The sequence below is a fragment of the Aegilops tauschii genome, chromosome 1 (assembly GCF_002575655.3).
Source record: "Aegilops tauschii subsp. strangulata cultivar AL8/78 chromosome 1, Aet v6.0, whole genome shotgun sequence".
In the NCBI taxonomy this organism is placed as follows: domain Eukaryota; kingdom Viridiplantae; phylum Streptophyta; class Magnoliopsida; order Poales; family Poaceae; genus Aegilops; species Aegilops tauschii.
The window spans coordinates 259,331,409-259,343,459 of NC_053035.3; positions in this window are offsets into that span (position 1 = coordinate 259,331,409).

The following is a 12,051-nucleotide window of genomic DNA, read 5'->3' on the forward strand; positions in this document are numbered from 1 at the left end:
GAGGATGGAATATATACAAAAAAAGACAGCATTTCATATTCACACTTACGATAGGAGGATGGAATATGTATGAAAAAACAGTAAGCGGAAGGCATTTCAACCAAATTAGAAGAAATGAAAGCTAGGCACCATATGAACATGCAACCAATATCACTCTATCAGGTAAAAAGTGTCTCGTCGTAAGTGCCATTTCAAGAAATTAGAAGCAGTACAAGCTAGAAGACAATGCAAGATGCAACCTACATCATAGTCCCAAGTTAAATGTGTCTTATGGGTAAGTGATCGTTGCAGGTATAAGTTGTAAGCTACGCAGATGCAATTCAACATAATCAGAAGCAATACAAACTAGACATCATACGGAAAACGCAACCACATATAACAGTTCCAAGTTAGAGCAAGCACCTGTGATGGTGGAGTAGGGGAGATGTGCTCATCATGTACACGTATGTTCTAGATACAGGAACACGTGTCATATTCACAGGCATTATGTGTAAAGTAAGTGATACGTCTCCAACGTATCTATAATTTTTGATTGCTCCATGCTATATTATCTACTGTTTTGGACCATATTGGGCTTTATTTCCCACTTTTATATTATTTTTGGGACTAACCTATTAACCGGAGGCCCAACCCAGATTTGATGTTTTTGCCTATTTCTGTGTTTCGAAGAAATGGAATATCAAACGGAGTCCAAACGGAATGAAACCTTCGGGAACGTGATTTTCTCAACAAATATGATCCAGGAGACTTGGACCTCCGTCAAGAAAGGAGGGAGGCGGTCACGAGGGTAGAGGGCGACCCCCCTAGGGCGCGCCCCCTGCCTCGTGGGCCCCTCGAAGCTCCACCGACATACTCCTTCCTCCTATATATACCTACGTACCCCAAACGATCGGAGACGGAGCCAAAAACCTAATTCCACCACCGCAACCTTCTGTACCCACGAGATCCCATCTTGGGGCCTGTTCCGGAGCTCCGCCGGAAGGGGAATCCACCACGGAGGGCTTCTACATCATCACCATAGCCCTTCCGATGAAGTGTGAGTAGTTTACCTCAGACCTTCGGGTCCATAGTTAGTAGCTAGATGGCTTCCTCTCTCTTTTTGGATCTCAATACAATGTTCTCCCCCTCTCTCGTGGAGATCTATTTGATGTAATCTTCTTTTTGCGGTGTGTTTGTTGAGACCGATGAATTGTGGGTCTATGATCAAGATTATCTATGAGCAATATTTGAATCTTCTCTGAATTCTTTTATGTATGATTGATTATCTTTGCAAGTCTCTTCGAATTATCAGTTTGCTTTGGCCTACTAGATTGGTTTTTCTTGCAATAGGAGAAGTGCTTAGCTGTGGGTTCAATCTTGCGGTGTCCTTTCCTAGTGACAGTAGGGGCAGCAAGGCACGTATTGTATTGTTGCCATCGAGGATAACAAGATGGGGTTTTTATCATATTGCAAGAATTTATCCCTCTACATCATGTCATCTTGCTTAAGGCGTTACTCTGTTTTCTTGAACTTAATACTCTAGATGCATGCTGGATAGCGTTCGATGAGTGGAGTAATAGTAGTAGATGCAGGCAGGAGTCGGTCTACTTGTCTCGGACGTGATGCCTATATACATGATCATACCTAGATACACTCATAACTATGCTCAATTATGTCAATTGCTCAACAGTAATTTGTTCACCCACCGTAGAAATACGTATGCTCTTGAGAGAAGCCACTAGTGAAATCTATGGCCCCCGGGTCTATTCTCGTCATATCAATCTTCTATCACTTTATTATTGCTTTGCTTTTACTTTGCTTTTTATTTTACCCTGCATCTTTATATCAAAAATACCAAAAATATTATCTATCATCTCTATCAGATCTCACTCTCGTAAGTGACCGTGAAGGGATTGACAACCCCTAATCGCGTTGGTTGCGTGGAGCTATTTGTTTTGTCTAGGTACGAGGGACTCGCGCGTGGCCTCCTACTGGATTGATACCTTGGTTCAAAAAAACTGAGGGAAATACTTACGCTACTTTGCTGCATCATCCTCTCCTCTTCGGGGAAATCCAACGCAGTGCTCAAGAGGTAGCAAGAAGAATTTCTGGCGCCGTTGCCGGGGAGTTCTTCGCAAAAGTCAACATACCAAGTACCCATCACAATCCCTTATCTCTCGCATTACATTATTTGCCATTTGCCTCTCGTTTTCCTCTCCCCCACTTCACCCTTGCCGTTTTATTCGCCCTCTCTTTTCCGTTCGCCTTGATGTCTTTCTTGGCTCGTTTTCTCACTTGGTTGAAATAGTTGAGTATTTATTCCTAAACAGAGAAGCTAATTTCTATGGATCCTCATCCGCTTGCCAATCTTTTTAATAGATCCAATTATGATGAACCAATTCCTAGTGGTTTGGATGCACTAGATTATCTTTATAAGCTTTTGCCTGAAATTCGTAATTCTGAAAATTGTGATGAAGTGCTTCACGATAGATCTTTGAATAAAAAGCATGATTGCAATGATTTTGTTATAAATTCTATTGATGTAAATTATGATAATAATATGCAAAACCCTAAGCTTGGGGATGCTAGTTTTGCTATGTCCAATAGTCATGATTGGGGAGACTCTTCTTATGATCTTGAAAATTTATTTAAGCCCCATGATGAATATAAGATTGATAATAGTGTTTGCAATAATATTTAAAGTGGGTTTGGAAGAGTGTCAACTTTAGATCCCACATATTTGGATAAGATTCAATCTTATGAAATTTTTGATAAAAGTGGGCTTGGAGAAATCATGACTTTAGTTAATGATAATCCCACTATTTTGGAAGCGTTTCAACTTCGCATGCATATGGATCGTGTTGAGAATATGTTATGTGATAGCTATATTGTTGAATTTTCTTATGATCCTACATGTAATTATTATGAGAGAGGAAAATATGGTTATAGAAATTTTCATGTTACTAAATTACCTCTCGTTATGTTGAGATTGCTATTGTTCCTTTCCGCTTCCTTGCATATGCTAGTTTCTGCTTGCTACGATAATTTGTTTGCCTATAATATGCCTATGCATAGGAAGTATGTTAGACTTAAGTGTGTTTGTCACATGTTTTATGATGCTCTCTTTGTGCCTCAGTTCTTGTCTTTCTTGTGAGCATCATTGAAATCTCAATGCCTAGCTAAAAAGGCTTTAAAGAAAAGCGCTTGTTGGGAGACAACCCAATATTTTTCCTTGCTGCTTAGTAATAAATAATCCATCTACCTTAGATGTGGTTTTATCTTTTAATTAGTGTTTGTGCCAAGTTAAACCTATAGGATCTTCTTGGATGATAGTTATTTGATCTTGCTGTAATTTCCAGAAACTTTCAGTTCACGAAAACAATTATTAAAATTCACCAGAACGTGATAAAATAGTGATTCCAATTGCTGCTGATCAATAAACAAATTTCCTAGGCCGTCCTATTTTGGTTGATTTTTTGGAGTTCCAGAAGTTTGCGTTAGTTACAGATTACTACAGACTGTTCTGTTTTTGGCAGATTCTGTTTTTCGTGTGTTGTTTTCTTATTTTGATGAATCTATGGCTAGTAAAATAGTTTATAATCCATAGAGAAGTTGGAATACAGTAGGCTTAACACCAATATAAATAAATAATAAGTTCATTACAGTACCTTGAAGTGGTCTTTTGTTTTCTTTCGCTAACGGAGCTCACGAGATTTCTGTTGAGTTTTGTGTTGTGAAGTTTTCAAGTTTTGAGTGAAATCTTTTGATGAATTATGGAACAAGGAGTGGCAAGAGCCTAAGCTTGGGGATGCCCATGGCACCCCCAGGATAATCTAAGGACACCAAAAAGTCAAAGCTTGGGGATGCCCCCGGAAGGCATCCCCTCTTTCGTCTACTTCCATCGGTAACTTTACTTGGAGCTATATTTTTATTCACCACATGATATGTGTTTTGCTTGGAGCGTCTTGTATGATTTGAGTCTTTGCTTTTTAGTTTTACCACAATCATCCTTGCTGTACACACCTTTTGAGAGAGCCACACATGAATTGGAGTTTGTTAGAATACTCTATGTGCTTTACTTATATCTTTTGAGCTTTATAGTTTTGCTCTATGTGCTTCACTTATACCTTTTGAGCTTTATAGTTTTGCTCTAGTACTTCACTTATATCTTTTAGAGCACGGTGGTGGATTTGTTTTAAAGAAACTATTGATCTCTCATGCTTCACTTAGATTATTTTGAGATTCTTAAATAGCATGGTAATTTGCTTAATAATTTTAATATGCTAGGTATACAAAAATAGTAAAACTTTCTTAGGAGTGTGTTGAATACTAAGAGAAGTTTGATGCTTGATAATTGTTTTGAGATATGGAGGTGATAATATCAAAGTCGTGCTAGTTGAGTAGTTGTGAATTTGAAGAATGCTTGTGTTGAAGTTTGCAAGTCCCGTAGCATGCACGTATGGTAAACGTTATGTAACAAATTTGACACATGAGGTGTTCTTTGATTGTCTTCCTTATGAGTGGCGGTCGGGGACGAGCGATGGTCTTTTCCTACCAATCTATCCCCCTAGGAGCATGCGCGTAGTGCTTTGGTTTTTGATGGCTTGTAGGTTTTTGCAATAAGTATGTGAGTTCTTTATGACTAATGTTGAGTCCATGGATTATACGCACTCTCACCCTTCCATCATTGCTAGCCTCTTCGGTACCGTGCATTGCCCTTTCTCACATCGAGAGTTGGTGCAAACTTCGCCGGTGCATCCAAACCCCGTGATATGATACGCTCTTTCACACATAAACCTCCTTATATCTTCCTCAAAACAGCCACCATACCTACCTATTATGGCATTTCCTTAGCCATTCCGAGATATATTGCCATGCAACTTTCCACCATTCTGTTCATCATGACACATTCATCATTGTCATATTGCTATTATGATCATGTAGTTGACATAGTATTTTTGGCAACGCCACTGTTCATAATTCTTTCATACATGTCACTCTTGATTCATTGCATATCCCGGTACACCGCTGGAGGCATTCATATAGAGTCATACTTTGTTCTAGTATAGAGTTGTAATCATTGAGTTGTAAATAAATAGAAGTGTGATGATCATCATTTTCTAGAGCATTGTCCCATGTGAGGTTCAAAAAAAAGAGGAAGAGGCCAAAGAAGCCCAAATAAAAAAAATGAGAGAAAAAGAGAGAAGGGACAATGTTACTATCCTTCGCCACACTTGTGCTTCAGAGTAGCACCGTAATCTTCATGATAGAGAGTCTCTTGTTTTGTCATTTTCATATACTAGTGGGAATTTTTCATTATAGAACTTGGCTTGTATATTCCAACAATGGGCCTCCTCAAGTGCCCTAGGTCTTCGTGAGCAAGCAAGTTGGATGCACACCCACTTAGTTTCTTTTGTTGAGCTTTCATACATTTATAGCTCTAGTGCATCCGTTACATGGCAATCCCTACTCCTTGCATTAACATCAATCGATGGGCATCTCCATAGCCCATTGATTAGCCTCGTTGATGTAAGATCTTCTCCTTTTTTTGTCTTCTCCACATAACCCCCATAATCATATTCTATTCCACCCATAGTGCTATGTCCATGGCTCGCTGAGGGAGTCCTGGATTTGGGGGTATCCGGCCAACCGGATTATATCCTTTGGCCGGACTGTTGGACTATGGAGATACAAGATTGAAGACTTCGTCCCGTGTCCGGATGGGACTCTCCTTGGCGTGGAAGGCAAGCTTGGCAATACGGATATGTAGATCTCCTTCCTTATAACCGACTCTGTGTAACCCTAGCCCCCTCCGGTGTCTATATAAACCGGAGGGTTTAGTCCGTAGGACCAACAACAATCATACCATAGGCTAGCTTCTAGGGTTTAGCCTCTCTGATCTCGTGGTAGATCAACTCTTGTAATACCCATATCATCAATATCAATCAAGCAGGAGTAGGGTTTTACCTCCATCGAGAGGACCCGAACCTGGGTAAAAACATCGTGTCCCTTGTCTCCTGTTACCATCCGCCTAGACGCACAGTTTGGGACCCCCTACCCGAGATCCGCCGGTTTTGACACCGACATTGGTGCTTTCATTGAGAGTTCCACTGTGCCGTCGCCATAAGGAAGGATGTCTCGTCTCGTCTTTAAAGACGGCACTACTGCTGGGGGAGCTTTGGCTGTCGGCCAAACTCTCCGGCTAGGTGGTTTCATCATGACCGCCTGTTCGGCTGCTCCGCCAACGATGACTTCTCGGGTCATCAAAAACAGCCTCCACGTCAACTCGGAACTCGCCGAGCAGATGGATCCAATGGAGCTCTCTTCCCTAAACGAGCTCTTGGATCGCATCGCCGCCTTGGGAGTCGCTACGGACTATGATCTGATTGGGCTTAAACACGATCAAAGGGAGATTAACTCTCCACCGGTCACCCATCACATTGCGGTGGTGGAGGAACAATGCGGCGACCTTTCCTCTATCTTGAGGACTAACTATGTCCGTATTCCTGAGCCCTCCGAGCTGGATACCCGTTTACGGGAGGACAACACCCAAGCCCTGAACCTAGAGTCGGGCAGCGAGCCAGGATTATCGAGCAACATCCCAGAACCCGAACTTCCAAGATTGTAAACTCCTCGGCCCCTGGATCTCAGATCGGGTAAGGGTTCGGACTCAATTCCACCCACCCACCCAAACATAAGCGATCTTTCCCACATCAGGCAAGATCCCCAAGAAACAGTACATCATTATTGGGCCAGATTCCTTCTTGTGATGAACAGGATTAAGGACTGTCGCGAGGAAGACGCAATCTTATTTTTCTGCAATAATTGCACAGACAAGGGAATCCTCAACGCCATAAGTCACCGTGAGATATCACGCTTCACTGACTTGGCGTCCATAGTACGAAAATACTGTGCGATGGAAAGTGCCTGGAAAATCGAAACAAAATTTTGGGATAATTTGGCCCCGAACACACGCCCAGTCCGCAGAAAAAGGGTGCACTATCACAGGACACCTGAGTTAATCCCAAAAAAGCAAAAACCCTCCACAGGGCATAGAACCGTATTGGAGGGATGGCTCAACGGACCCTGCAAAGTCCATAGTATAGCGGATACCATACCAACACACAGCCTTAGAGCATGTTGGATACTCCGGCAGGTGGCCAAAAGTGGCGAGGATCTTCTCATCCCAGACGCCATAGAGCACCATCCCAGGGATAACAATACGGTATTAACAGTCTTTGAGACCTTCGCATAAAATAATAGGCGAAAGCAAACACTCCGCAGCCTTGCCGAAATCTACCACGTGGCAACAATAAATCCATGGAGTGACACGGCTATTACTTTCAATGCCAGTGACGAACCTAAATTCCGAACAGCCCGAGCACCAGCCGCATTGGTCCTCAGTCCAATTGTGGATGGCTTTTGACTCACCAAGGTGCTCATGGACGGCGGCAGCGGATTAAACCTCATCTATGAGGAAACCCTTCAAAAAATGGAAATAGACTGGAACCGCATCGAGCGAAGCAGCACAACCTTTAGAGGAATAATCCCCAGTCGGGAAGCGCGCTGTGCAGGCAAAATCACACTAGATGTGGTGTTCGGCACGCCGGAGAACTATAGGTCTGAAGAGATTACGTTCCAAGTGGCTCCGTTCAGTAGCGGATACCACGCCCTTTTAGGGTGGGAGGCGTTCACGATCTTCCAAGCCATACCCCATTACGGGTACATGAAGCTCAAAATTCCCGGGCCCAACGGAATTATCACTCTCGCTAGTGATCCGGACACAGCACTCCGCGCCGAAAACAAGACAGCCGCACTGGCCCTCGAGGCATTATCTGAAGCCCTTGCGGCCGAGGAACTGACTGCGCTGCGCTCTGCGGTGGACAGGGACGATGTGATACTTGATAAGAGATCCAAGTCCACCTCCTTTAAACCAGCGGATGAAATAGTCAAATTCCAAGTCCATCCAACGAACCCTACAAAAACATCCTCCATTGGGGCACAGTTAAACCCCGCCGTAGACGCCGCACTACGAGAGTTCGTACGCGAGAACTGGGACATTTTTGCCTGGCATCCTTCAGATATGCCAGGAATGCCGCGCAGGCTGGCCGAGCACAGCCTCAATATTCTAAAGGGATTCAAGCTTGTCAAGCAGGCTCTTCGGCGTTTCTCTAAACCTAAGAGACAAGCTATGGGAGAGGAACTAGCCAAGTTATTGGAAGCCGGATTCATTAGAGAAATAAAACACCCGGACTGGCGAGCAAACCTGGTGATGGTACCAAAGAAGGACAAATCCTGGCGCCTGTGCGTCGATTTCAAGGACCTCAACAAGGCTTGCCCAAAGGATCCCTTCCCCCTCCCCGGCATCGATCAAATCATCGATGCTACCGCAGGACACGACTCATTGTGTTTCCTCGACGCATACTCTGGCTACCACCAAATTAAGATGGCGGAGCCCGACCAAGCCGCAACGGCATTCATCACACCATACGGCCCCTTTCGCTTCAACACAATGCCTTTTGGGCTCAAAAACGCCGGCGCAACATATCAGCGCATGATTCAGACATGTCTGGAGAACCAGATCGGCAAAATAGTGGAGGCATACGTAGATGATGTGGTCGTCAAAACCAAACACGTCGAATCTCTAATAGACGACTTGAGGCTCACATTCGACAACCTCCGAACATACGACATCAAGCTCAACCCGGAAAAATGCGTTTTCGGTGTGCCAGCCGGAAAGCTCCTGGGCTTTATTGTATCCAGCAGAGGAATTGAAGCAAATCCGGCCAAGATCCGAGCTCTGTCACAGTTGGATATCCCAACGGACCTCAAACAAATCCAGAAATTAACCGGATGTGTGGCGGCTCTAAGCCGCTTTATCTCCCACCTGGGAGAAAAGGCATTACCCCTTTATCGCCTCCTACGGCGCACCGAACACTTCGAGTGGACGGATGCCGCCACAGCCGGATTGGAAGAAATAAAAGCCATACTGACAACCAACCCAATCCTGGCCGCGCCAAACATTGGCTAACCAATGCTGTTGTACATTGCGGCAACTCATCAAGTTGTAAGCGTAGTGCTCGTCGTCGAACGAGAAACGGACGGACATAAATTCCCCCTTCAAAAGCCGGTCTATTATGTATCCACTGTCCTTACTCCATGCAAGTCTAGGTACCCGCATTATCAAAAGATAGCATGCGCGGTATTCATGGCATCCCGGAAGCTGCGACACTACTTTCAAGAGTGTTCAATTACGGTAGCCTCGGAAGTGCCACTTAATGATATTATAAACAACCGCGACGCCACAGGCCGGATTGCCAAATGGGCCATTGAGCTCCTCCCGTTCGACATAACGTACAAACCGCGGCGAGCCATTAAGTCGCAAGTATTGGCCGACTTCGTCGCCGAATGGACGGAAGCCGAACTCCCTAAAGAGTACGGCGCATACTCCAATTGGATCATGCACTTCGACGGCTCCAAAATGCTGGCTGGTCTGTGGGCTGGCGTCGTTCTGACGTCCCCAACCGGAGATACAGTTCAATACATACTCCAGATAATGTATACAGACTCCAACAACGCAGCCGAATACGAGGCCCTTTTACATGGTCTCCGGATGGCAGTATCCATGGGCATCCAACGCCTGGAGGTGCGGGGGGATTCGAACCTTGCAATATCCCAAATAAATGGAGACTTTGATGCTAAGGATCCGAGAATGGCGGCCTATCGCAACACCGTCCTTAAGATGTCAGCTCGGTTCGAGGGGCTCGAATTTCACCATGTGGCCCGGGAAAACAATCAGGCGGCAGACGTCCTCGCACGCATCGGCGCAAAACGCGATGCGGTCCCCCCCCCCAACATCTTTTTGGAGAGGCTGTTTAAGCCATTCGTGGTATGGGAAGGAGACACCGGTAACAATAGTCCGGACCCGGCCACAACTCCCGATACCGAACACTTTGACATAATCGGAGGCTCTGCCACTGAAATAACACCTTCAGCCCACGTAATAATGGCCATCATCGCCCCGTGGACAGAACCATTCCTGGCCTACTTAACTAGGCAGAAACTCCCCGAGGACCAAAATGAGGCACGCTGCATAGTGCGGCGATCTAAAGCCTATAGGGTCCATGAGGGAGAGCTTTATAAGAAAAGCACCACCGGAGTCCTTCAAAGGTGCATCTCCGAAGAGGAAGGGCGGAAGCTTCTGGCAGAAATTCATGCCAGACTCGGCGGCCACCACGCCGCAGCCCGGGCCCTTGTAAGCAAGGCCTTCCGTACATGTTTTTACTGGCCAACGGCCCGGGCAGATGCACAGGACTTGGTCCAACGCTGCGTCGGTTGCCAGCTTTTTGCAAACCAAAGCCATATGCCACCCACCGCCCTCCACACAATCCCCATTACCTGGCCCTTTGCGGTCTGGGGGCTTGACATGGTTGGACCCCTTAAAGGGGGAACCCACAAGAAAAAATACTTGCCGGTCATGGTGGATAATTCACCAAATGGATAGAAGCCAAACCTGTTAAAACGGCCGAATCCGGACCGGTGATAGACTTCATAATCGGGGTTGTACACCGTTATGGCGTCCCTCACAGCATCATCATTGATAACGGCACGAACTTCACTGCCGACGAGGTAAAACTTTGGTGCAAAAACATGGGCATTATGCTCGATTATGCTTCCGTCTATCACCCACAAACTAACGGTCAAGTCGAGCGAGCAAATGGTCTTATCATGAGCGGCGTCAAACCCAGATTAGTGCGGTCCCTAAAGGAATCTAACACGCACTGGGTAGAGGAGCTCGACTCCGTACTCTGGGGGCTGCGGACCACGCCGAATCGTACTACCGGATACACACCCTTTTTTATGGTGTACGGCGCAGAGGCGGTTCTGCCCTGCAACATAATTCATGACTCACCTCGAGTGCGCATGTACGAAGAAAGAGAAGCCGAGCTCGATCGGCGGGACAATCTGGACACCCTAGAGGAGGAGCGCGACATGGCAAAAGCCCGTTGTGCATTCTATCAACAACAGGCTCGAAGATACCAAAGCAGAGAAGTACGGGCCAAAACTTATAACGTTGGCGAACTAGTTCTACGCCTGCCGGAGAAGAAAAAGACCAAGATCGAGCCCAAATGGGAGGGTCCCTTCATCATTGACCAAGTTCTGACCGGTGGAGCGTACCGTCTGCGGGATGCATCGGATAATCGACTTGAGCCGAACCCATGGAACGCAGCCAGGCTCCGAAGATTCTACGCCTAGCGCCGGACTCTATGTTCGTCTCCTTCCTCTGTCCATTTTTTGCATATACATTATCGGTCCTTTATTTCTCTCCTTCTTCTTTTATTTTTCCCGATGCCTTCAAGGGCTAACTTATGCCTCGCTTGCACACCATTGACGTGCTAGCCGCGCTCATTATACCTGGGGGCTTCTTACACAGAAGCTTCCTTATTTATCCGGGCTTCATGCCCAGCACATGTGTCATCCTTCCGCATGTACCTTTTCTTCGCCATTATATGCATCGATATGACTTAAGTTTTGGCCAAGCTGGGTTGCCTGGCTCTTGTATTTATGCCCTACGTTCCCGTTAATTCGGCTAGGGCATAAGGGGAGCACCTCTGCGATTGTTACTGCCGGGTCAGCCGGATGTGTACCTCAGACTGGGTGAAGCCGAAAGCTAGCGTTCTTAAGGGAATATTCGGTCGGTGAACAAAAGATGATTTTTTATTTATTTATTTTCCATATGTGCCCCCAGATGTTTTTCCTGCGACTCTTTTCGCAGTTCGGACATGCACTTTATGGCATGCGTACCCATGGAAAGGAACCCCTAACGGAACTATTCTCCCTGGAAGATGTTTCTTACTAACCATGTAATATAACATAACTACTTGGGCACTTGTCTGTTCAAGCACTAATGACCCCTACGCCTGGTTTCCACGCATGCCCCGGTTCTTACATAACCGAGAGGGTATTCAGATACACTCCGGACTATCGGGTCCCGAGGTTGAAGCGAAAAGGTCCGCCATGACAAATGATCTACAATTCGGCTAGAAGGCATTATACATGTCACTTTAATTA